This window comes from Myxine glutinosa, chromosome 7, assembly GCF_964187855.1.
Source record: "Myxine glutinosa chromosome 7, kmMyxGlut1.1, whole genome shotgun sequence".
NCBI classification, from domain to species: Eukaryota; Metazoa; Chordata; class Myxini; order Myxiniformes; family Myxinidae; genus Myxine; species Myxine glutinosa.
In genome coordinates this window covers 78,104,037-78,131,632 of record NC_136267.1, presented here as the reverse complement: position 1 = coordinate 78,131,632, position 27,596 = coordinate 78,104,037, and the positions used below count along the sequence as shown (strand labels likewise).

Below are 27,596 nucleotides of genomic sequence, written 5' to 3'. Positions count from 1 at the left end.
GCGAGCGCGGGGAGTGCGCGTCCTCACTCCGGCTTGGTTGGTAGGGGGTGTTGGGAGGGCACCAGGCCTTTCCAACGAGCCGCCATCGAACATGTGCTCGACGGGGTTACCAGATAGGGGCTCCCTGTCAGCTCCTCGTCGAGGGCGGAGCCCGGTAACCCCCGCACCCAATGGAAGCGGCGGACCGGTCCCATTTGGGGCGGAGCCAACCAGCCGAGGGCGTGTCACTCCCCGCTGAGCATGCGCAGGAAGAGGGAGGTGACGTCAGATGCGCGCTGAGCTTGGAGCAAGAAGGACGCCACCTCCGAGCGCTGTGAGGCCTCCCTACATCTTTTGGACCGTGCTTGATCCTGTCCCCGAGCCAAGGTGCACCTTGTGCTATCGACTGCCTGTCCCTTCCTGCCATCAATCCCTGTGTAAGTCAGCCTTGTCCCGTTTGTCTGTGGTCTGTCGGGGATAAGATAAGACTGTAACTAAGTGCCCATCTCTTCTGTGTCTTTACCTCACTACCTTGTAATCTACCCCTTTTCTCCCCCACTGTAATTATATCCTCCTCCGGAGGTCTTGAGAACTGTACCCCTTGCGTCGTTTCATCTATCCCAGTCGGTGTGTCCTTTCCATCATTGATTTAGCATAGCGCGATTTGGTCAACGTCCAGGGTGGAATCAGGTGAGTTGGGGAAGAATCGGGGGAACTGTTAGGTCGCGGTGGACCATCCGCTCGGCCCATAATAACATCTAAACCGCGATCTGTAACAATATATATATATATATATATATATATATATATATATATATATATATATATATATATATATATATATATATATATATATATATATATATATATATATATATATATATATATATACATACATACATACATACAGTTAAGCCCAAAATTATTCATACCCTATGAAAAATCTGAGATTTTTGCATTTATCTCATACTTACAAGCTAAAGTGGTGGAACTTTCACTTCAGGCAAGGACATTTAGATGGCATGAACAAATCCACATTATATTTTGGCTCAACATTATTGGCATAACAATTAATGTTAATAGTTTTTGTTTTTATGCCTGTCCAAAATTATTCATACCCCATATACCAAGTCTCAGAATTGAGGCCAAAGTTTGTGATAATGCACATGCTTTTGACATTCCTCAGATTCTTTATAATGTTATGCAATTATTCCAAGATGTGTGCATAAAATCTGAATACAATACAAATGTGGTCTATTGAATGTACAGCGAGGAATGTTATAGAACAACACTCTGCTTTTAGACTATAAATTAAGGGGAGCTGATGCAATCATTCTCAGTTCATAGTCAGCATGGCGAAGAAGAAAGAACTCAGTGAGGACCTTCGGTTGTGCATTGTGAATGCTCACAAGGAGGGGAAAGGCTACAAAGCTATTTCGAAGCAATTCCGAGTGCCAGTTGCCACCATACAAAGCATAATTAGGAAGTACAAGGAGTTCCACACTGTAAAAAAACATTGAAGGACGTGGTCGGAAGCCAAAGGTGTCACCTCGTCTGGCAAGAAAAGTATGGCGAGAGGCCAACAACAATCCACGGATCACCATCAAGGCTCTCCTGAACAACCTTGGCGAGTCTGGGACCAAGATATCAAGGCAGACACTCCAGCGGACGTTGCACAAGGGACGCCGACCAAGAAAGACTCCACTCCTGAAACAGAGGCATAGAGAAACTCATCTGGCATTTGCAAGAGCGCACCTGGACAAAGATCCAAGCTTTTGGTCATCAGTTCTGTGGTCGGATGAGACGAAAATGGAGCTTTTTGGGCACAGAGATGTTGCTTTCGTTTGGCGAAAAAAAGGTGAAGCATACAACCCAAAGAATACAGTCCCGACCGTCAAGTATGGAGGCGGGAGCATAATGCTTTGGGGATGTTTCTCAGCCAGTGGGCCCGGCAATCTCGTCAAAGTGGATGGCATCATGAAAAAGGAGCAGTACATCAAGATCCTTGAAGAAAATGTCAAACAGTCTGCAGAGAAACTTCACCTCAGGCAGCATTGGACGTATCAGCAGGACAACGATCCAAAACATACCGCCAAGTCAGTCAATAAATGGTTCTGGGATAATGATGTAGACGTTCTGGAGTGGCCAAGCCAAAGTCCGGACCTCAACCCAATCGAGAATCTGTGGAGGGAGCTCAAGACCCGAGTGATGGCAAGGAAGCCTTCCAACCTCAAATACCTGGAGACCTTCGTGAAGGAGGAGTGGGCCAAAATCCCTGTAGAGACATGCAAAAACCTTGTGAGCAAGTATAAGAACCGTTTGGAGGCTGTGATCACAAACAGAGAATTTTCCATTGATTACTGAATGTGACTTTGAATTGATCTAAGCAAGGGTATGAATAATTCTGGACATGACATTTTTGGTAAATCTGTCAATAAAATACCCCCAAAACAATGTATTTCATGAAATGTCTCTTGCAGTGATTCTTTCAGCTGTTTGTCACATTCTTATGTAACGTAAGCCACAAGAAACTCATTCCTCAAATAACACGATTCAAAATACTCCGAATTTGGTAAGGGTATGAATAATTTTGGGCTTAACTGTATATATATATATGGCCTTTCCATATTTGTGTAGTCAAACAGTGAATTATGAAGTGACTGAAATTTGCATGATTTTCCTATATATATATATAGACACGTGAAAAAGTAAGTACACCCCATGTAAAGTTTTGACTTTTTCAACATATTTCAACATACAGCTATTTGATCTTCATTTCAACAATATTAAAAGATAAAGGTGATTTAATATAACAAATATCATGAGGCATTTACATTTTGTAGTCCATTGTATAATTTAAATAAACATAAATGCAAATTTTGCATGTGGAAAAAGTAAGTACACCCCGACATTTATCACTACTTCAAATACCTAAAATTAGAATCAGGTGCACCAGCTCAGGTGCAAATGATTAGAACATCGTTAGAGAGGATCTTGGAGGAACCTGTCTTATTTAAACCTCAGCCATTTAGTTTGGTTTGCTCTTTGTTGTTGAAGTGTGCGGCGTCACCATGCCGAGATCAAAAGAGCTCTCTGAGGCCTTCAGAAAGAAGGTTATAGATGCCTACGAGTCTGGGAAGGGATTTAAAAAGATCTCCAAACAATTTGAAATCAATCATTCGACTGTCCGGAAGATTATCTACAAGTGGAGAAGATTCCAAACAGCTGCCAACTTGTTCAGGCCAGGCCGCCCCAGCAAGTTCAGCCCGAGAGCAGACCGCAAGATGCTGAAAGAAGTCTCTAAGAAGCCCAGAATGTCATCACGGGACCTACAGGTAGCTCTTGCCACTGTTGATGTCAAAGTGCACGAATCTACCATTAGAAAGAGGCTGCACAAATTTTATCTACATGGGAGGTGGGCCAGGAGGAAACCTTTGCTGTCCAGAAAGAACATCAGGGCAAGACTAAAGTCTGCCAATGAACACCAAGGCAAAGACCAGCACTTCTGGAACAATGTGCTCTGGACAGATGAGTCAATGGTAGAGCTATTTGGCCACAGAACCAGAAGACATGTTTGGCGAAAATCAAAGACAGCATTTGACCACAAGAAACTGAAACCAATTGTAAAGCATGGTGGTGGAAATATTATGGTTTGGGGCAGCTTTGCTGCATCAGGGCCTGGGAAGCTCACCATCATGGAATCCACTATGATTCCTTAATTGTACCAGAGGGTGTTTGAGGATAATCTGAGGCCATCTGTCGGAAAGTTGAAGCTCAACCGTACCGGACCTGGTACGGTTGGTCAAATGAAGCTCAACCGGACCCTAAACATACCAGTAAATCCACCAAGGAATGGCTGAAAAGAAAGAAATGGAGGGTTCTGGAATGACCAAGTCAAAGCCCGGATCTAAGTCCCATCGAGATGTTGTGGGGGGATTTGAAACGAGCTGTGCATGCAGGAAACCCCTCAAACATCGCACAGCTGAAAGAATTCTGCATGGAGGAGAGGGCAAAAATTTCTCCCAGTCGATGTCAGAGACTGGTAGACAGTTATAAGAAACGCCTACTTGAGGTTGTTTCTGCCAAAGGGGGCAATACCACCTATTAGAACCAAGGGTGTACTTACTTTTTCCACATGCAAAATTTACATTTATGTTTATTTAAATTATACAATGGACTACAAAATGTAAATGTTTCACGAGATTTGTTATATTATATCACCCTTATCTATCAATATTGTTGAAATGAAGATCGAATAGCTGTATGTTGAAATATGTTGAAAAAGTCAAAACTTTACATGGGGTGTAACGGTGTACTTACTTTTTCACATGACTGTGTGTGTGTGTGTATATGTATATGTATATGTATATGTATATGTGTATGTGTGTATATATATATATATGTATATGTGTATGTGTATATATATATATATATACATATACATATATATATATATATATATATATATATATATATATATATATATATATATATACATATATATACGTATATATATATATATATATATATATATATATATATATATATATATACGTATATATATATATATATATACAGTGGAACCTCTAAATCCGAATTTAATTCGTTCCAGCGGAAGTTCGGATTGGGAAAAGTTCGGAATTAGAAACTATTTTCCTCATTAGAAATAATGGAAAGTGAATTAATCCGTTCCTGGACCCCAAAAACCCATTATCAAGACACTGTTAACTGCAAATACACATGATTCAAGGTAAAATAAGATGAGTAAATGCCCTAAATATCAAATAATAATAATAATAATAATAACAAGAAATAAATGTACTAACATGAAAATAACTGCATTTACCTTAGTGGAGAGTTCTGATGGTGCATGTGGAAGCTGGAGAGGAGGAAGGAGGGAGAGGGTTTTATTGCTTGGAAGGTGAGGCACCTTCCAAGCTAACATCAGATGACTGTGCTTCTGGTGTTTGCTCTCTTTGTCTCTTAACACCACTTGTAGAGGGTTGGGGCTCACTAGGCTTGCTTTCTTTAGAGAACCACCTCTCCAAAGTTGCCTGGTGTTGGCGACTTTTCTTAATTTTTCTGAAGTGGTCAATCACATTGTCACCGAACAAGTTAATGCTCCTGTTAACCACTGCTTTATTAGGGTGCCACCTTTCAACAATGGCCTGTGTTTTAGACCAATGGAAGCACAGTTCTTTAATTTCAGCACTGGAAATGTTACCACTAGCTCCCTCTTCCTCCTCTGAATAAATTTCCACTGCCACTTCTTCTTGCTGCATCTTGTGGAGGTGCTGAAGTTCTTCTGTGGTGAGTTCCTTGTTGTGATCCTCCACTAACTCCTCCACATTCTCTTCACTCACCTCCAAGCCCATGGACTGACCCAATGCTACAATAGCAGGCACAATAGGTTCTTCAAAGCCTTCAAAATCTCGACGCTCGCGGCGGGAAATATGAACGACGCTAACGCTATGTTGGCGGTTCGGTTATAGAAATACATTCGGAATTAGGGACAAAATTTTCTCGAATTTACGGTTCGGAATTAGAGTAGTTCGAGATGAGGGGCGTTCGGAATTAGGGGTCACTACTGTATACGTATATATATATATATATATATATATATATATATATATATATATATATATATATATATATATATATATATATATATGTGTGTTAACACCATGCCCATCTGCTCTGCCATCTCCTTCAATACTCCCGGATGTTTATCTGGCCCCAAAGCTTTATCGTCTGTTATTTCCAAAAAAGACACCAACTAATGCGAAAGGACAACTGAAGAACTAATGCCGGCAGATGGGATGCCCAGCGCCCAGTTTAACATCCATCCACAGGACGGCACACACATTAATGAATTACCCGGTCTGTGAAAAGCCAGGATTACAGTTTATAACTGGATCGGTTCTGGATTGGAACCCAGGCTAGACAGCTTAAAGGTGAGTGTGCATACGTCTAGGCCATCCTACCAGCCCAAATTATCATTTGGGAACCTCAAATACGATCATATTGTCAGTGAAGGTGGAAGAAAACCATCCAGTGTTCAACTTTGTTTCACACAATTTTGAGGCAAAATGTGTAAATCTGTTCAATGATGCAAAAGCACAAATTATACGATGCAGTGATGATCAGATATAGATTAAGCAAGGACGAAAATTTTTTTTAACAATCATGCATTTAAAGTAAAGAAACTTGGGAAATTTTTTGAGATGTCATAACACAATCATGGTTTACTGGTCACAAAATAACATAAAATGACAAACTGAGTACCGTAAGTTTACAGCTTGCAGGCGCACAAAAAACACTGTACATGGTTCTTTGTGACCTGTGCAGTGACGTGCGGTGGGTCAATCCTTCTGAGGCCATGTTGCATGTGAGTATGCAGCCAATTTTATTTCCTACATATCAAAATACACATAATAAATATAGCAAAGGTTATGTAGGATCTTATATTTACCAGATGGACAAGAGAAACAGGTGATGTCACACAGCACGAATATGACCACCAATATTTTTTCAGACTTTCATTAATCTAGAGATTTAACAATTAGGAGACTCAAAGTGGAAATCTTCAATATCCGATGACAATTACTCAAGAAGAGGACATATTGGAAGCATTAGCAGTGATGTAGTTACTGCTAACGTTGACTGTTTGCACTGGCAAGAACAGAAGGAAAAGTTGCCTGTCTCGTCGATTTTGAGAGTTTTCCAAGGAGGCATTTTGATTGATGACACAGGAGCCATGTGACCCGTTTATACGCTCATCACGTCAGTCGAAGCTGCGAATGAGGGTTTTCAAAATTCCTGGAATCAGGAAAATAGTGTAGTCATAGTAATGGCTGACTGAATGATGAGAACAACACAAGCACAGGGCACACACTGCGGTGTATAAATTGTAATAAGCGAGTATAAGCAGATAAAAACATGGTTTCTAGCGCCTTTTAGAGATTTAATAGATGCATGGTACACACTGAATGTAAAGGTACATGGCACATGAATGTAAAGGAACTATGTAACACATTAATAAACGTGTTCCTTTTAATAGTCAATAAAAAGTCCAGTTATATAAGTCCAGTTATATAAGTCCAGTTATATAAGTCCAGTTATATAAGTCCAGTTATATAAGTCCAGTTATATTCCTTTTGGTTCCTTTTGGTAATTGACGAGGTCCATTTTAGTCCATTTCAGTGAATTAGCCACACCGGCAACTGAACGCAGAGTACGAGGCTGGTAGTTTAATCCCGATTCCTGTGCAGAAAGCTGCTGGTCCAATCAGAATACATGCCAATCAAATGACTGGGGACTGACGTTCAAAACAAAATTTGGGACAAGCTTTGACCCCAAAAAGTATTTTACATTAATTGCAATGATTTAGGAGGCAGAGGCCAAGTCACACAATAAAGGGTATTTTAACCTGAGGTTTCAGCATCATGAGCTCTGTGCTTTGACAGGAATGGCAAACAAGCGAATAAAAAGTGGCAACACTCCTCCACAACACCAAAGTAATTTGAGACAAAAGAGAATAAATCCACCAAACTCGTACATATGTAAAGAGAAGATGGCGTGACTAGTGGCGTGAAGTACAACGTCACAAGATGATGTTGAGGAAACAGATTCATGACAGCAGAGTAGAACGAGGTCTGCATCTGATCAGCTGGGATATGTGGTGAAAGAAAGGAGACAGCAAATATAGAGGGAAGTGCAAGTCTATAGATACACACCTCTCTCCCCTTCCCTGCAGATACACTTTGACACCTGAAAAAAAATCAAAAGGAAGACAGACATTGGACCTATGTTTCCTGCTTTAGTCCGACAGTGCCGTGGTAAGACATTTGTGCCAAATCTTGTCTGGATCGGTCTAAATTTAAAAGCATGGCAGGCCAAAACCCTCAATTTGTGACCAATTTTCACCTTTGACCACGTGAAATTGAAATGAAGAAACCGAACCAATATCTACCTCCTTATTTATCTGCAAGTGCTGTGGCAAGGTGTGCTTGCGCCAGGTCTTGTCTGCATTTGTAAAAGATTAAAGGCTTGGCATGCCAAAACCATTGCAATTGTATGACCAATTTTGACCTTCGACTCCTGTACAATTGAAAAGGTGAAGCCAAACCAATGCCTACCTGCATAGTATGGAGAAGTTGGGTGGGCCATCATTTTGCCAATTATTGTCTAAATCGGTTGAAACAGAAGCATGGCAAGTCAGCAACTTAAATTTTACAACCGATTTTGAACTTTGAACCATGTATAATACCAAAAAGGACTAAATCAGAAATTATTCCACACATCCCTATTGGGGGTGTTTGAAAGCTCCTTTGTACCAAATTCCATCTGTAACAGCTCAAATACACAGCAATTGGCAAACCAAGATGACATTTTTAGCGTTTCACCTTTGACCTCTTAAAATCGAAACTTAGACCCCCAAGTCAAAGTTCAAAGCTGTCTCGGTTTATCAGACCAAGGTAGCACCATATCGAATTTTAAGAGGATTGGTTCAGAAATGAAGGAATGGTGTGCATTTGTTATAAAGAAAAAGGAAACAGATACATCTCTCCTCCCTGTAGGAGTGGAGACAGAAAAGCTGTGCAGAAGAGCTTAGTTTTTCTTCAACGCTCATTTGATCCAATGTTATCCTCACATTAGAAGGACGTCTCTCGTTACGCAAACTTAAAAATCAAATAAAATCCGATCCGTTCAATTACAGCAAACGGCTTATCATCAGTTATTTGCAAAGTGAGAGAAAACCCGCATATACATGACAACTATTTAGAAGAGGGTTGCATCTTATCAAAGCATTTGGTTTTGTTCTGGACATAAAATGCTTGGCCAATTAAAAGATGTGTAGCAATGTAGACTCTTGCAGCAAAGGTTAAGAAATGGAGCATATTATTTTATTTTCTATTCTTCACCCAACACTCCTGCCCCTCCCCCCAAATGATGCAATGGCATTCGTCACACACTTCGAAACAAAGCTGCATGATCAAGGCCATGGAAGAAGTTTACCGAATTGGCTCTATTGGTTATTAGCAATTATTCAAATCAAGACAGTTAGAGGTGCAAGATGTGGTTCATTACAGGGAAGTTTACAGCTGCGTTTTGTCTCCTGCCAGATGTATATGAATAGTTATAGAGTCAGTTCCTGAAATTTCAACCTCAACATACTGTCACACAGCCTGTGCAATGACATGGCCAACGGGCCATTTGGCAATGACAACCAGGAAGGTAACACAACATCACTCACACAGGATAGGTGCCACATCTGCAATTATGGCGCTAAATTAATTAGACTGAACGAAATAGGAGACTGAACACATGCGTGAACATCAAATCACAGTAAAATAGCCAAAATATACTATACAGTCACGTGAAAAAGTAAGTACACCCCATGTAAAGTTTTGACTTTTTCAACCTATTTCAACATGCAGCGATTTGATCTTCATTTCAACAATATTGACAGATAAAGGTGATATAATATAACAAATATCATGAAACATTTACATTTTGTAGTCCATTGTATAATTTAAATAAACATAAATGCAAATTTCGCATGTGGAAAAACTAAGTACACCCCTACATTTATCACCACTTCAAAAAAAAAAACCAGGAGAAATACCTAATACCTAAACTTCAAATACCTAAAATTAGAATCAGGTGCACCAGCTCAGGTGCAAATGATTAGAACATCGTTAGAGAGGATCTTGGAGGAACCTGTCTTATTTAAACCTCAGACATTTAGTTTGGTTTGCTCTTTGTTGTTGAAGTGTGCGGCATCACCATGCCGAGATCAAAAGAGCTCTCTGAGGCCTTCAGAAAGAAGGTTATAGATGCCTACAGTTCTGGGAAGGGATTTTAAAATCTCCAAACAATTTGAAATCAATCATTTGACTGTTCGGAAGATCATCTACAAGTGGAGAAGATTCCAAACAACTGCCAACTTGTTCAGGCCAGGCCGCCCCAACAAGTTCAGCCCGAGAGCAGACCGCAAGATGCTGAAAGAAGTCTCTAAGAACCCCCAGAATGTCATCACGGGACCTACAGGTAGCGCTTGCCACTGTTGATGTTAAAGTGCACGAGTCTACCATTAGAAAGAGGCTGCACGAATTTGATCTACATGGGAGGTGTGCCAGGAGGAAACCTTTGCTGTCCAGAAAGAACATCGGGGCAAGACTAAAGTTTGCCAATGAACACCTAGGCAAAGACCAGCACTTCTGGAACAATGTGCTCTGGACAGATGAGTCAAAGGTAGAGCTATTTGGCCACAGTATCAGAAGACATGTTTGGCGAAAACCAAAGACAGCATTTGACCACAAAAACCTGATACCAATTGTAAAGCATGGTGGTGGAAATATTATGGTTTGGGGCAGCTTTGCTGCATCAGGGCCTGGGCAGCTCACCATCATAGAATCCACTATGAATTCTTCATTGTACCAGAGGGTGCTTAAGGATAATGTGAGGCCATCTGTCGGAAAGTTGAAGCTCAACCGAATGTGGACCTTGCAACATGACAATGACCCTAAACATACCAGTAAATCCACCAAGGAATGGCTGAAAAGAAAGAAATGGAGGGTTCTGGAATGGCCAAGTCAAAGCTCGGATCTAAGTCCCATCGAGATGTTGTGGGGGGATTTGAAACGAGCTGTGCATGTAAGAAACCCCTCAAACATCCCACAGCTGAAAGAATTCTGCATGGAGGAGTGGGCAAAAATTTCTCCCAGTTGATGTCAGAGACTGGTAGAGAGTTATAAGAAACGCCCACTTGAGGTTTTTTTGTTTGGTTTTTTTTGTATACAAGATCGAGGCTCGTGTAGGAGCTAACATCAAAAGTTAGTTTGGACTGTGAGATTAACGTCTGGACTGTAAGGTTAGTTTGTAATATTTCAACAGCAGAATTAAAATAAACGTCGGTAACAAGACACAGAAACCATCGAGTAGACAACATTCAAGTTGAATTGATACAAGGATTATACAGTTTCTTATTATATACATTAAGAAAATGCTGCAACTTTGTCTGCTTTGAGACAACCTGACATCAAAGAAAAATAAAAACTTTTAAGGTTATCCAGACAAAGTTCCTCTTTAAGCCAATGGACTGAACAGCGTGCAAATCCACTCCACGGACGATTCTTTCCATTAATAGAGGGGACAGTTGTAATGTAATGGCAGGCGTAACCTAGCCTTGCTCAAAGACTGGGAATAGTGCTGAGGGATGTAAAGCACGCGTACAGAAACTCAAAGCACCCAATTTAATTGCTATATGTGCAAAGAGAACATTATGGCTTACCATCTCTATATGATCAAATTCAAATAATGTTTGCTTATTGAAATACAAATCCATGTAGAACAACCAATGTCCATGAGGGGTCAAGGATTCCAACTTGCTTGTCAGAAATGTGGATTCATCCTCCACCGTGCCCCCAGATTCCCTCCCTCCAAGAGATTTTAAAGGGGTTGTTGTTATCTCATTGTTTAAACATTTCAACTGCAGTTCTTCTCCACAAAAACATATGGGAACTGGGAACAGGTGGGATCGCATCCATGATCAGGCTCTGTGGACGTCATCCCATCTGCTCCCTCGATCCGCGAAGAGGTCCTAAAGCCCCGAGCAGGCTCGGTGCATGTTATCCCACCTTTGTTCTAAGGCGGAGTACCTTGAAAAGTAATGCAAGTATCGTTTTAAAATATGCATACAAGCTAAGCTGCAATTGTAAAGGAAAGGCCGCGATAAATTAGAAGCACCTTCGTAAGTGTTACTTAAATTGCATCTTTAAGTGGAAATTGGGGTTAAGCAATTGGTTCTGTCTGTCTGTCTACATGCCTCAGTCTGTGATTGAGAAATTACTTAATTTCAATTGAATTTTATATTTTGAAAACTGCACTACATAAATCGGGACATGAACTTGCAGTTTCGCAGAACTTTGGCTTTGAATTTGGCAAATTGCACGGAATCTCATCCCGAGCGTGCCAGCGTACAGAGGAGTAAGGTAATTGTTTTAGTCTGTCTGTCTGACAGTCAAACAAAATTGAAAACCATTGCAAACAGGAAACTTGCTGTTTTTAAGGACGTTATAAAGGACGCAAACAACATGAATGAAGAACTAATGTAACATGTTAAGTAAGGTGGTGTGAAAGACGGTGCATCAATGGCGATGAATTTTCAAAAAAAAGGTGTATTTTTCCTACAACTTTTAAAACCTTTATTCTATTTTAATGAATTATATACTTGAACAATGCAGAACACAAATCACCTTCTTGGCACTTCCAAAAAACTTTCCGTTTAGCAAGTACTTGGACAAACTAGAACGTCACCCGGTAGAGCGCACACCTCTGCCAGGCTGAACAGTTTATGTTTTGTATCCCACTGATAGGCCAGATCTGGATTCGGACCTGAACCAAAATCAAATCGGCTCGTTCTTGTCACCTTACGAACTCTGCATACCTTTTAGAATATCATGTTATGTAATCGCTTTTCGCCCGATCCCTCAATGGTGAAGAATCACTCAAAAATTAAATAACTCTGGTATCCAAATCCATATTCAGATCTTCACCAAAATCGAATCGATTCGGTCTTGTTAAACACCCAACCTGTCCACCAAGTCTCGTCCATAACGTTTTGAGATATCGTGCTAGTTAGGCCCTCCGTAATTCAAAAGACTTGGGGTCTTAACAGTTTCTGCCAAAGGGGGCAATACCACCTATTAGAGCCAAGGGTGTACTTACTTTTTCCACATGCGAAATTTGCATTTATGTTTATTTAAATTATACAATGGACTACAAAATGTAAATGTTTCATGAAATTTGTTATACTAGGGCATGCCCGTACTATATATATATATCTAAAATTATATCCCCCCCCTCTATTTACATGAAATGGTTTGGTCCATTCGCAAAGCCAAAGCGAACGGCTTGCGAGTACGGTGACAATCCCCCCCCTCTATTTACATGAAATGGTTTGGTCCAAAGCGAACGGCTTGCGGAGTTTGGTAAATAAATCGCCATAGCTCGGTAACTACTTGTCCGATTAATATGAAACCTTGAAAAGGCACATCCTCGGGTCCCCAGCAATATACCTGGCAAGTTTCAAGTATATCGGACCCGTGGTTGTCGAGAAACAGCGGTCACAGACAAACGACACACACACATACACACACACATACACACACACACACAGAGATTACTGGAATTATAGATAGATTATATCACCTTTATCTATCAATATTGTTGAAATGAAGATCAAATAGCTGTATGTTGAAATATGTTGAAAAAGTCAAAACTTTACATGGGGTGTACTTACCTTTTCACATGACTGTATGTACTACATGTACTATATGTACTATATGTATTATATGTACTACCAGGGACCGGTGTAAATTCCACGATGTGTAAAATGTGACCAAGCCTTCAACTCCCCCCAATCCCCCCTCTTCCCCCTCTCCCAACCAACACCCACAAACCCCCAAGTCCTAAACTTCCACCTCCCAAAACCAAGTCCTCACCCAAGAACCCTAAGGTGTCAAATACACATCGACCCCTCTCAACCCTAAGGTGTCAAATACACATCGTTAAAAGGAAAAATGACCTCAGACAAAGGCCTTTTATAAGGGCACTAGTATGAAGCCCGTCAAAAATGACGGGTTGGAACAGTTTTTGACAGTACAGTCACATGAGCATGCCAAAGTCTGAAGTCTGGGCCAAATGTCAGGGGTGCTTAAATCATCTTTATTTGCTAGACATCCGAAAGACGTGAATGAACACTCGTTTTCCTCTGCACGCATTGCACATCACGTGCAACAAATTTCACCTCCCTGTGCCTTGTATTTATTGTGATTTAAAAAATACCGCTTCTGTACACCGACCTTGAGGCTCAGTTTGCAAGCCACCATCTACAATTCCAATGCAAGAGGCATAATTACTCTTCTTTTGGGTCTTTGGAGTCCTTGGGGTCTTTTGGGTCTTTGGGGTCTTCAGTATCTTCAGCATCTTTTGTGGCTTTTGTGTCATTTGGGTCTTCTGGTTCATCGGTGTCTTTTGGATCATTTGAGTCTTTTGGGTCCTCGATATGGATCTTTGGGGTGTTTAAGGGTCTTCGAGGTAAGTTGGGGTCCACTGGGTCTTCAGTGTCTTTAAGGGGCTCCGGGGTCTTTTCGGTCTTTTGGATTGTTTGGGTCATTGGGGTCTTTCAGGTATTTAAGGGTCTACGGGGTATTTTGTGTCTTCAGGGTCTTTCCAGTCTGCTGGGTCTTTTCAATCTTCTGGGTTTTTTCAATCCTTCCGGTCTTCGGTGTATTTAAAGGTCTTTGGGGGTATTTGGAGCATTTTGGGTCTTCGTGGTCATTTGGGTCTTTAACAGTCTTCGCATTATTTTGGGTCTTCAGGGTCTTTTGGGTATTCGGGGTCTTTCTGGTTTTTGTAGTCCTTTGGATCTTTAAGAGTCTTGGTGTCTTTGGGATATTTTTGGTTTTCAGGGATGTGTCAGTCTTTTAAGTCCTCTGGGTCATTTGGGTCCTTGGGGTCTTCATGGCCTTTGGGGTAGTTTGGGTCTTCGGGGTATTTAAGGGTCTTTGGGGTCTTCTAGGCCTTCAGGGTGTTTATGGGTATTTGGGGTATTTTAGGTTCTTCGGGGTATTTTGGGTCTTTAACAGTCTTGTGTCCTTTTTTTTTTTCTTTTTTTTTTGTTGTTGTTGTATACTGAATCGAGGCTCGTGAAAGAGCTAACATTTATTTCACAAACAAATCAACCAGACAAACAAAATATATAAAAAGAGGGAGCGGAAGACAAGATGGGGAGAGAAGGGGAAGCACACAAACACAACATTTGAGAGCAGGGAGATGTTCTGGAGGGATAGGGCTTGGGGGGGGAGGAGGAGTGGGAAGGGAGGTGGGAGGAGTATAAAACACAAGGACACCAAGGACTTCCAGGACAGAAGTTGGAATTTCAAAAAAGTGGAATTGGGGTGAAATTAGCGGGGGTAGAAAAGTTCAAGGTTTTGGATGGGGGAAGATAAGAGATGGTGGTGAACAGCTGTTTTAAAGACCTGGAGGGTGGAGTGGGATTGAAGAGAGTGAGGGAGTTTGTTCCAGAGGCGGGAGAAAAGAGGAATGAAGGGGTGAAGGTGAGCAGAGAGTCTTGATTTTGGCAGTTTGACCATAAGAGGGTTGCAGGCAGATCTTGTGCGACCTGTAGGAATATTTGCGGGACAGAGCCCAGAGAGAGCTGGGGGGGCAAGGCCAGAGAGGAGTCGGTAGAAGACGGAAAGACCACCAACCTGCCTGCGGTGAGTGAGTGAGAGGCCCTTGGAGGTAGCTTCATCGCGGGAGATTCCAATGATTCTGAATGCTTTGGTTTCAACAGCGTGAAGACGAGCTAGGTGTGAGGCAGGAGCACCAGCCCAGAGGGGAGAGCAGTATTCCATTGAGCTGCGGATGAAAGCCTTGTATGTGGTGAGGAGCTCAGGTGTGCCAAGGAAGGACTTCGCACGACGGAGGATGCCCAGTCGGCGACTGGCGTTGGAGGCCAGATTTGAAATGTGGTTTTCCCAGGAAAGATCATGGCAGATAGTGAGACCCAAAAGCTTGAGTGACAGAACTTCTTGGAGAGGATTATTCAGAAAGTGGATGGGAGGGTTGTCCAGTCGGTCCTTTCGGAGAGACATTGTAAGAGTGTGAGATTTGTCAGGATTGAAAGACATGTTCCACTTGTTTGACAAGTCTGTGATTTTGTCCAGGTCTGCAGAGAGTGAGGAGGCTGCAGACTGCCGATCTGCGGGATGAGGAATGGAGCGGCAGATAGTGGAGTCATCAGCAAAGAGATAGAGAGGATTTTCCAGAGTGTCGGAGAGGTCATTGATAAAAAATTTTAAAAAACACCTTTAGAGGCCATTTTTCCCCGCAAAGTGGGGGTTGGCCTTTTTCGGGGACCGTGGTTGTTGTTGTTTTTCGGTCCCCTTTTTGAAGCAATGTTTTACGGCCGGATGCCCTTCCTGCCGCCAACCCTTTTTGGAGAGGTCATTGATGAAGACCAGAAATAGCACAGGGCCCAGAACACTACCTTGGGCAACTCCAGCCAGAACAGGAGGGAAGATGAAGAGAAATCCATTCAGGGCCACACTTTGCCTACGACCAGAGAGGAAATCTGCAAGCCATGAGTGGAGATTTCCCTGAATACCATAGGAGGTGAGTTTGGTGAGCAGAGCTGGGTGCCAGACCGTATCGAAGGCACGTGATATGTCAAGTGAGACAGCTCTGATTTCCTGTTTGGCATTGAGGACCTCCATCCATTGTTGAGACAGCAGAAGCAACATGTCCAGAGTAGAATGACCTGGTCTGAATCCAAATTGATGATCAGAGATCAAGCCATTGGAGAAGAGGAAGGATTTGATATCTGAAGCAATGATGGATTCCATGACTTTGCTGATAATTGGGAGCAGGCTGATTGGTCTGTAGTTGCAAGGATCTGTTTTTGCACCTTTTTTGTGTAAAGCAGTAATGTTTGCTGATTTCCAAGATGCTGGCAGATGACCTTGAGCAAAAGAGAGGGTGAAAAGAACAGAGAGAGGGTGAGATAGAGTGGCAGAGCAGGATTTTAGGACCCGAGGGCTGATGCCATCTGGTCCAGTTGCAGAATCAGAGTCGAGGTTTGATAAAAACTTCTCCACCTTGTCAGGAGAGAAGGACACAGAGTCCAGGAGCAGTTGGGTTCGACTGGGAAAGGTGGGAACAGAGAGAGATGGGTTTGGGACACAAGATTTTGAGGCAAACACAGAGTTGAGGCATTCAGCTTTGTCACGTGCGGTGTCAACTGTGTAGCCATTTGAGGTAAGGGAGGGGATGGAGGGGGAACAAACACCAGAAACGGATTTGACCAGACGCCACCAGGATTTGGAGGAAGGAGACAGGTTTGAGAGTTCAATCTTGAGTGTGGAGAGATAGTGCTTCCTGGCACTCCTGAGGGTAGAAACACACTTGTTTCGAGCTTGGTGGAAGGAACTGAGATTGCCTTCAGTTGGATTTGCCTTCCAAGACGCAAAGGCAAGTTGTTTCAGGGCAACTGCCTCACCACAAGATTCAGTGTACCATGGACGGGAGGAAGGGTAAGACAACTGAAGACGAGATGGGATAAATCTGTGCATGAGAGAGAGCAGTTTGCTTTGGAAGAATTCCCAGGAAGAATTGATGTCAGAGGCATTAGAGATGGGAGACCAGTCCAGTTGATTGATGGCTGCTTGCAGACCGTGCCAGTCGGCCTGAGTGAAATGCCAGACTCGTCGGCGCTGAGGAGGCTCTCTGAGAATGGCCAGTGAGATGTCCACTTTAACAAGCACATGATCAGAAGAACTGATTGGAGCAGAAGAAGAGCAGCAGACATTTGCAGGGAAGTTAGTCATAACCAAGTCTAGAAGAGAAGATACTCCATTGACTGAGATCCGGGTCGGGAAATTGACAGATTGTGTCAGTCCCAATGAGTCGCAGAAGTCCTTTGCTGAGGTGCCCTGGCTGGTGAGAGATGAACCCACACCCAGCCAGCTGGCATGATGACAGTTGAAGTCGCCACATATGAGGAAGAGAGAGTTTGGATGAGTTGATAGAAGTTGGTCCATGTTGTCTGACAGAGAAATGTAAATGGAGTCATCACTGTTTGGAGGACGGTACAGAACACATATGAACAAAAGGTGGGAGCGGAGAGGAAGCCGTAGCCAGAGGTACTCCTGTGGGTGGGGTGGAGAGAGGGCAGTGCAGGGAGAGTGAGGAAGAGAGTTTTTGATAAAGATAGCCACCCCACCACCAGGACGAGGATCAGGTCTATCGTACCGGAGGAGGGAGTAACCAGGAAGAGATATTAAGGAATCAGAGACATCTTGAAGGAGGAAAGTTTCTGTTAAGCAGATCAAGTCTGGATTTTCAGAAGCAACCTGAATGGAGAGATCAATCAGGTTTGAGCGAAGGCCCCGGATGTTTGAGGTCCATACCGTTAGTGAGGAGAGAGGGGGAGCATCGGGTGCAGGACAGGGGAGGGGAGGGGTAGGGTCAGATGAAGGGTGAGAGGGGGATGTAGGAAGAGCAGTTGATAGTGTGTCAGAGATTACAGAAGAGTTACAAGAAAGGGAAGGATGAGGAGGACGAAAGGTTTGATGGTGATGGAATGAGGCACAGTGAGAGTTTGTTTGAGGGGGGGCAGAGGAAAGTATAAGGTTGGGGGAGGTGGAGGTATGACATAGGAGGGAGAGGAAGTGGGGAGGAGGCAGCTTTGAGGAGGTGGGAGGAGGGAGAATTTGGGAGGGATGGTTGGGGGGGAGATTTGAAGGGGAGGGGCAAGGGGGGAGTTTAGAAAGTGGATGATTAATGAAAGATGAACATTTATAACAAATTGGGTTTGTTGTGATTTTCAAGTTAGCGATTCGTTTAAGAACGATGGAGTAGGGATGGAATGAATGAGAATTTAGAGCATGGAGTGATTTGGAATCATAAGAGATTGAATATTTTTTTGAAATGGAATGAGTTGAAGAGGAAATTGAAAGGAGCCTTTTAAATAAGAAGAAAAACAGCGTGTTGTAATAAACCACTGAATAAAACACTGAAGGGGATAGTTGAAACATATTTAAACAGAACTGTGAAGAACAATCTTATATTCACAAAAATACCAATGGGGAGAGGAAGCCTAGAGCGACGACCACGAGTCACTTGAACAGGGCAAAAGGTGGAAGGCAAGGGGAAAATGGGGGCGGGGCGAGACAGCGCACGTGGGCAGAGGCAAAAGCACACGAGGAGAAAGGGAAATAAAAGTTTTTTTTGTTTGTTTTTTTGTTTGTTTTGGGGGCGGGGGGGTGTGGGGGTTACAACGTTAGACAAATAGTAGATGTTTGGTGAAGCTTGGTGGAGAAGGGGAAATCAAAAAAGCTAGCAAAACAGCGAAGGAAGGAACAACCTTCGACGGGGGAAGCCTGAGGCTGCAAGGCCTTGCTCGCGACGCTTTAATTTATGAAAGATAAACACCGAGAAACTTCCAAGGGGGACACTATAAGTTCACACACCGAACGATAAATACAGTTTCGACAAAATACAATTGTGAACAGACTTATCTTTGAAAAACGTGTGGACCGTCGAAAACCCCTGCCACCGTCTCCAAGATCTCGCGAGATCTGAGCACATAAAGCTCAAGATCTTTGCACATAAAGAAATGTACTGTACTATAGATTGGCTAAGAGGCATCGTAAAAGTGTTACGTTAGAAGTGAAATTAGATGTTATTAATCGAATGGATGCTGTTGAATGGTGCCCCCTTTATATTGCTGGGTTAATTAAGCTTGCCTCTGATCCGTAAATATGCCCACATCCATTGAAGAAATAGGAAGAAGACGACGTACCGCCAACTTTAACTGCTTCCTGAAGAGGTTTATTTTCAGATAAATGTCTGGTAATTGTTTTTTTTTATACCTGTGTGGACTTATACCTCAGTCCACTACTATTTGTAGCTGTGATGGAGGTGCTGGCTCGTAATATAAAGGAGGGTTTACCGTGGGAGTTGTATGCAGATGACCTGGTGTTGATTGGGGAGAGTATGAATGGACTGAAGGAGAAGATGAACAATTGGAAGGAATGTATGGAGACAAAAGGTCTGAAGGTGAATATCGGAAAAACGAAGGTGATGGCAAGTGGAGAGGTGGAAAGAACTGGGAATTGGCCGTGTGCTGTGTGCAGGAAGGGTGTCGGAGTGAACTCCATTCAATGTACAATGTGCGCTGAGTGGGTTCATCAAAAATGTAGTGGTCTGAGAGGGTCATTAACCAGTGTGGCAGCTACATTCAAGTGTAAGGTGTGCACAGAGGGAGCTGCAGATGGAGGAAATGTTGAGATGGATCTTGGAGACGGCATGAAGCTGGAAGGTGTGAAAACATTTTGCTACCTAGGAGACATGCTGAATGGAGAAGGTGGATCAGACTCGACAACGGTTTCTGGAGTAAGATGTGAATGGAAGAAGTTTTGGGAACTGAGTGGCATGCTGACGAGGAGGGGAGTGTTGTTGAAGCTGAAGGGAAAGGTGTATGCTGCATGTGTGAGAAGTGTTATGATTTATGGGAGCGAGACATGGGTAATGAATGTAGAGCAGCAACGAAGGCTGGGAAGGGTGGAAATGCGAATGGTTCGATGGATGTGCGGAGTATCGTTGAGAGAGAGGAAGACAAATGATGAATTGCGAAAAATGATGGGAATAGAGCCTGTGATGGATGCTGTGAAGAGAAACAGGTTGAGATGGTTTGGTCATGTGTTGAGGAAGGATGAAAGTGACTGGTGGAGAAGAGTGATGGAAATGAATGTAGAAGGAAGTAGAGGATGGGGAAGACCGAGAAAGACTTGGCTAAAGGTCGTGGAAGAAGAAATGCGGTCAAGGGGGTTAACAAGGGGAGATGCAGAAAATAGGGCAAAAAAGAGAAGATCGTCATGGGACCTGCAAGGCTAACCCCCACTCTAGCAGGGAAAATGGCCTTAAAATGCCTGTTGTTGTATACCTGTGTGTACTTGAATATAACTGTCATTAATAAAGAAAGGGTGATATCATCGGTAAAAAACGAAATATAATACCTGAAATGGTAACATTAGAAACACACCGCCCCTGCCCGCCCTCTATACCATTAATTGTGAGAAATTTGCTCCGATTTTCGTCGTTTCGATATTCGTCACACTTTTCAGGAAACCGGCATAAACTAGGGTCTTACAGTACGCTGTTGAAAGTGTGCAAGGGGATAGATGCAAATAATATGTTGGTTCTGAAAATCTCTGTGTCTCTATAATGCAAGTAATCACTGTGTTTCAGGCTGATAATAATAAAATTATCATCACCATCCTACAGAAAGTCAAAATTTTAGCTCACCTGGAACAAAGTTCAGGGGAGCTTATGCGATGGCGCGTCGTCCGTCAGTCCGTCAGTCCATCAGTCCGTCAGTCCGTCAGTCCGTCAGTCCGTCAGTCCGTCAGTCCGTCAGTCCGTCAGTCCGTCAGTCCGTCAGTCCGTCCGTCCGTCAATCCGTCAATCCGTCAATCCGTAAACACTTGAAACTTCTTTTCCAAAACCGCTGATGGGATTGCGATCGAATTTGGCACAAATTATATTTGTTGTGTTTTGACTAAAGTTTGTTCACGGCATTAAAAAGATCGGGGTGTAAGGGGGTCTACCGGTGTCAACGTGAATCCAGCTTTGACCACCCAAATAGGAATTTGCTTTTTCCTCTGAAACTACACACACTGCACTATTTCAATGAAGCTTTACCACAACCTTCATCACCCGTGACGTACAAAAGTTTGTTCACAGCATTAAAAAAAAATCTGCCCCTTTGGGGGTTTACGGAGGGGTTACCCCTCAAAATAGGTATTTGCTTTCTTCTCAGAAACTACACATGCAATTCTGATGAAACTTGACCACAACCTTAATTACCCGTGTTGTACCAAAGTTTGTTCCTGGCATTTAAAAACATAGGGGCAATACCCCTGGCGCTCACCTGGTAGAATAAACAGTATACTGCACTTCGGTCTTCAAATGGCATATTCACAAGGTGATATCCTGTTCTTGATAGTCTAATTTGACCTCTTGACTCGTGCTCATTTTGGGGCTTGCCCCCCAAAATAGGTATTTGCTTTTTTCTCAGAACATACAAACACAATTTTGATGAAACTTCACCACAACCTTCATCATCCATGATGTACCAATGTTTGTTCAAGGCATTCGAAAAATTGGGGTCTGAGGGAAGAGGGAGTGCCCCCAAAAATAGGTATTTATTTAGTTTGTTTGTTTAACGTCTTATGATCATGTTAGTATGATTCTACATGCTGCCCTGTCTTCTAGCAACCATTTAATTTGGTTTAAAATACCTTTAGTTAGTGCAGTACACCGTTTATTCTACCAGGTGAGCACCAGGGGTATGGCCCCTATGTTTCATATTCGGCCAGTGGCTTGAAGAGCATGTACGACAAGTCCTTGGGTCAAGTCTTTCATAAACCAGCTGGCCAGGCTTAACATGACTTATTAGGACACTATTTTATCCCAGTGAGTCCCAGTGATAACTCACCTACTGTTTGTCAAAAGATAACGTGGGATCCTTAACATCCACGACAAATTAATTTTGGCAGATGCAGAGCAGAGCTCCCAGCTCCCAACTGATGAGCACTTTTTGAGGTAACAACATGTCTGTGAAACACCAGCGAGACAGTACAAGGTTGAATCAAAACCAGATTGGACAGCTCATAGGCAATTGAACAGATTCTGCACCTTAATTAATAAACTGTCCTTAAGGGTGGGAAAGGAACAATGGCAAATGGAAAAGAAGGGGGATCAGGGTGGGATTATCAGGATAGAAAAAAAATTAAAAAGAGGACAGAGAGGAAAGTGTGTTGAATAGATAAAGGTAGTGAGTGGAAGAAATTAGTCTCACCCCGAAGGGCTTCGAAGACTATTGTAACATCTGTCTGTCTGTCTGTCTGTCTGTGTAACTGTGTCCAAGTCTATATATTTTCACTGCAATTTTTTTTTCCACTGCAACTGCTTGTCCAATCAATGCGAAACTTTAAACATAGAAGGAACTCCACATAGAAAATATTTTATTGACAACTGATGCCATAGGTAAAATGGTATGGCAGCCATATTGGATTAAAGGGAAAAATTGACATTCTCGAAACCGCTAAATGAAAAAAATTGAAAGTTGGCATATTTCATAAACTCACCATGGGGTAAATAGGGTGATAACGATGATGCCATTAGTGAAGTGGTATGCCAGCCATAACAAGTTGGATCAAAATCCATATTTGAAACTTCATATGTCTGATCTACAGCCTGATGTGAGTGACGAATTAAATTTATGATGTCATCAGTTATTTAAGCCTGGTGTTGGCTTAGCGGTTAGGGTGCCGGCATGGGATCCTAGGATCCTGGGTTCGAATCCCGGTCGATTGCTGAATTAACACCAGGGGGGGTGATGAAAGATGTATTGTATAAGTTAAGTATAAAAAAAATAAAAAAAACACCTTTAGAGGCCATTTTTCCCCGCAAGCGGGGGTTGGCCTTTTTCGGGAACGGTGGTTGTTGTTGTTTTTCGGTCCCCTTTTGAAGCAATGTTTTACGGCCGGATGCCCTTCCTGACGCCAACCCTTTTTGCCACCTTTAACGACAAGCAGGGAATTACCAGTGAACTGGTACTCATTAGCCGACCTCGGAAGGATGACAGGCTGAGTCAACCCCCCTGGCGTTAATTCAGCGATTGACCGGGATTCGAACCCAGGATCCTAGGATCCTAAGCCGGCACCCTAGCCGCTAGCCCAACACCAGGGACTATATAAGGGCCCAACACCAGGTATAAGTTAAGTATATAAGATGAAATTGATGCTCATTGGAATGAACCGTAGGTGTGCTCTCAATGCCCAACGGTTTACACCCTGAAGGCTGCACACATCCTGTTAACATAAAGAGTTGCTGTCTTTGAAGAAATATCTTCATCACTGCACAGTTTTTATCTCTTGCAACGTTAAAACATAAACAAATGCAAGCAGGTATCTGATCAACAGATGAAAAACTTTCTCTCGACAAAGATAGCAAAAGATAATGCTTCTCACTGAGGTTCTCAGGAACACCACGACATACATACACAGACATAGACACAGGCATACATATAGACAGACACAGACATACACATATACATAGACAGACACACACATACACAAACACAAATACAGACAGACACACACAGAGGCAGACACACACAGAAACAGACATACACAGAGACAGAGACAGACACACACAAACATACACAGAGACAGAGACAGACACACACAAACATGCAGACACAGACACAGAAAGAGACAAACAGACAGACACAGGCACAGACACAGAAAGAGACAGACAGACAGACACAGGCACAGACACAGAAAGAGACAGACAGCCACAGGCACAGACATCTCTCAGCATCACTTCCACAGCTAACACACCATTTGATCCCTCACCGGTCCAGTAGACACAGTTCCCGACGCCTTGGAACTCTCAGAGCTCTCACTCCCCGTAATAAAACGAGCAGGCGTGGCGAGCCGTAGTCCGAGCTGTAGACGTGACAATAAAGGTGAAGATTCCGCTAAAAAAAACTGAATAACAGTGAAGTGAGGAATAACTAGCACATCATACACGGAAATGATTACAAGAATGGTCCAGTCATATTTACTTATAAAATAGATATTTAGAAAACCCCAGTAAAGCCGTACAAAGGACAAACAACCCTTCCGCAACACACAATGCTGAATGCGCCTGATAGTCCTTACCCGGATGGAAGCGTAGGGTTTGTGGCATAGAGAAAATACTGTACAGTAATACTCTGGCGGCCTTTTGGAGACGGGATACGTGAATACGAAGGGAATTACACGAACAAGATGGATTGGTGTTGTCGTTGTAAAAAAAAAAATTCCGCAATCAGTTTGCTTAATTTTTTTTTTTTTTTACGAACATATTTAGATCCGAGCAGCAACCCACACAAACCTAATGACACGATGGAATATATTTGGGGTTTTTTTTCAATGAAATCGATATATATCTATTTGAAATACAGCTCGATACGGAAGGATATAAAGGAAACCAGAGTAGTAAACAACGCTCTTAATACATTTCACCGCCAAACCCCGCCAGGCTCTCACAGTGGAGATTTCGTTTTTAATCTGCCATTTTCATAGTTGCTGTCAGAAATAAAATAATGTTTATAAATCACATTTAGATTTACGATTAAGCAGTTTCTTATCAGGGGTTTAATAATACACTGGGTGGTTTGCCATTGACTCCACAGCGTTGTTTAGCCCTGTTCTATCCTTTATACATGCAGAGTATCAAGCAAGGAAGCAGCACGCACCATTTTTAAAGCCTTTGGTATATGAACCGGACGGGGTTTGGAGCACCGATTTTGGTATAAGACTCGGAAGGTGTTTGAACGAACCACCTGATTATTCAAAGCGGACCCTCCAAACATTATACACCACCGAATCTGGTTCTTAGCAGTACTACATCTGCAAATTATATGAATAAATCATCAGACGTCAATGAAAATCGAATCACAAAAGAAAAAGCAAACATATTTTGAAACATGATATTGTTACCGCTTTTTAAGGTTTTCATTTCATTTCACATATTATTTTGTATGTACCGACCGGTACATCATCCTACAATCCTACAATCATCGACCGACCGGTGCATCAATACATAGTCAGCCTACATTGCGCCCCTGCAGGATTGCTGAAGAGTGAACCAAATCACGACCGACAATTAGAACAATTAGTTATCCTGATAAATAGAAACAAATAGGGGCAATACCCCTGGGTGCTCACCTGGTAGAATAAGGCAGTATACTACACGGACTAAATATATTTTAAACAGTATCACGGTATTTTAAACCAACTTCAATCGTTGCTGGAAGACAGGGCAGCATGTACAATCATACTGACGTAATCTTAACACTTTCAACAACAACAAAAAAAACCGGTCCTCCCCCCCCCCCCAACCCACCACTCCGTATAACTGCCGGGAACAAACATTGATACATCACCGGTGATGAACGGAACGTTGTGGTCAAGTTTCATCGGAATTGCATGTGTAGTTTCTGAGAAGAAAGCAAATACCTATTTTGGGGGGCAACCCCCACCCCTCTCCCCCCCCCCCTCCCCCCCTAGACCCGGTAGGGTCCGATTTTTTTAAATGCCGTGAACAAACTTGAGTTCCAAAATACCAAATATCATTCGTGCTAAATTTGGTCACAATCCCATCAGCGGTTTCGGAGAAGAAGTTGCAAGTACTTACGGACTGACGGACAACGCGCCGTCGCATAAGCTCCCCGGAACTACGTTCCAGGTGAGCTAAAAACAAAAGACGATAATAACCCTCACCCTAAAATAACAAATAGGTAAGTATAATAAAATTACATATTAAATACAAGGTTAAAACAGGTAAAATTGCACAGGTATATTCAAAAAGAAGAATACAGGCAGTCCTCGCTTAACATCGTCCGGTTAACATTGTTTCATTATTAAGTCGCTGATCTATAATAGAGAACATACTCGTTTAAAGTTGTTCACCATTCTATTATAAAGTCGTTTTACCTCAATTTAGTACCAAACTAATGGTTTTCCTCATTTTAATAAAGCTACAGTATAAACCACACCTAAATACTGGTGTATAAGCCGTAGCATAAGTACTGGTGTATAAGCCTACCCAGAGTACGTACAGTATAGGCCTTACATACACCGAACTGTGCATCAATAACATCGGTGGGTCCTAGACTGAAGTTACTCATGTGCAAGTGAATGGTGTGTGGAGGAAGTTGAGGCCTGAATGTATGAATGACTTGAAAGGATTCAAATCCGTTGTCCCTGCTATGAAGAAAGTTATCCTCAGCTTGGCGAACAAAGCGGGTTTTTGAGGTGGAAGAAGCCCATGTTTCACAACTTCTGCAATCACACAGAGAAGAGCTAACCAATGAAGATCTGAAGCAACTAGAGATGATATTCAATTGTTTGTTTAAAATTATTTGAAACTTATAATCTATAGGTAAATATAGGGTGTCCTCGGTTAACGTCATCCCAGTTAACGTTGGTTATGTCGTTATAACCTTTACAATAATTATAGTTAACAAGGCTTCAAAGAATGTTGGGATTATTTACACATGACTCGCTATTACATTGTCAAGATAAAGGTGTTTCTTATGAGATTATTACGTAAAATGCCAGGGGCATAGAAATGGTCCCTTTTTATAAGGGTATGTGCCATGTGGCAAAGTATAGAAAATATGGGACATTCCATAGCTTGTAGAAAATGTCGAACAATAGAAAAGAAGGGGCATTCAAAAAATCTCGTGTGCATGCTGTACTACCCTTGTGTTCTTAGGAGGAACCAAGTAATGCTCTAGAAAAGTTTATATAAAGGGGCGCCCTACATCTGGCAAATAAAATACATTTACTTCTTCATGTAGCTGTATGAATCAAATTGGCATTACAGCCATTCCTAACAAAGACCAGAAATACATCTCATTAACAAAATCAATCCCATCTCACAAAACGAATATCAGATTTCTTGATACTGGTACATACACATTTATGGCAAGTCCTGTATCCAACTTAGCGTCAAGTCTTACATCATTTCTAAGTCCCCAAACCATTTATTCAGAACCAAATGAAATTGAACTTTGGATCATAAAACAGATGTTCTAATATTGGCCAATGTGGCTCATGAGTCATGATCAAGAACAGATAAAATCACTCAGAAAACAAGTAATTTTATGAAAGTGTATTTAACAAACAAACAGGAGGGAATACAAGGAGCAACGAGAAAGAGCAATCAGAGATTGCAGGCCCTCGCCAAGATGTGTTTTCAGTGGTTTTAAAAACTTTTGTGTTAAAACAAATATGGCGATCGAACCACGTGACCAATGACGTCATCATCATTTTTTTTTTCGTCTTCGCCAATTTATCCCTAGATGATGCTCAATAAATTTCATCTTGATAGGATGAAGTGTTGTACTTGACGAATTATGATGTCATAATAGAGGCACCTATGACATCATCATTAGCAGATGTTATTCCACATGGAGAGTTCTTTAC

The 27,596-nt window shown here is 42.2% G+C and overlaps 1 protein-coding gene across 6 annotated transcripts in view; it reads right to left on the bottom strand.

The window, feature by feature from the left end:
- LOC137430568 (speckle-type POZ protein-like) overlaps nt 1-24,440 on the bottom strand; it is a 307,794-nt gene extending 283,354 nt beyond the window's left edge. The window contains exons 1-2 of one of the 6 annotated variants that reach the window (XM_078781905.1): nt 24,282-24,440; nt 23,973-24,107 (exon numbers count right to left, since the gene is read on the bottom strand). The gene's annotated coding sequence lies outside the window, so the exon portion shown is untranslated. Of the gene's footprint in view, nt 1-23,957; nt 24,108-24,184 lie in introns of all 6 variants that reach the window. The other 5 variants (XM_078781900.1, XM_078781903.1, XM_078781902.1 and 2 more) reach the window with 5 other exon arrangements.
- Nucleotides 24,441-27,596: the final 3,156 nt, after the last annotated feature.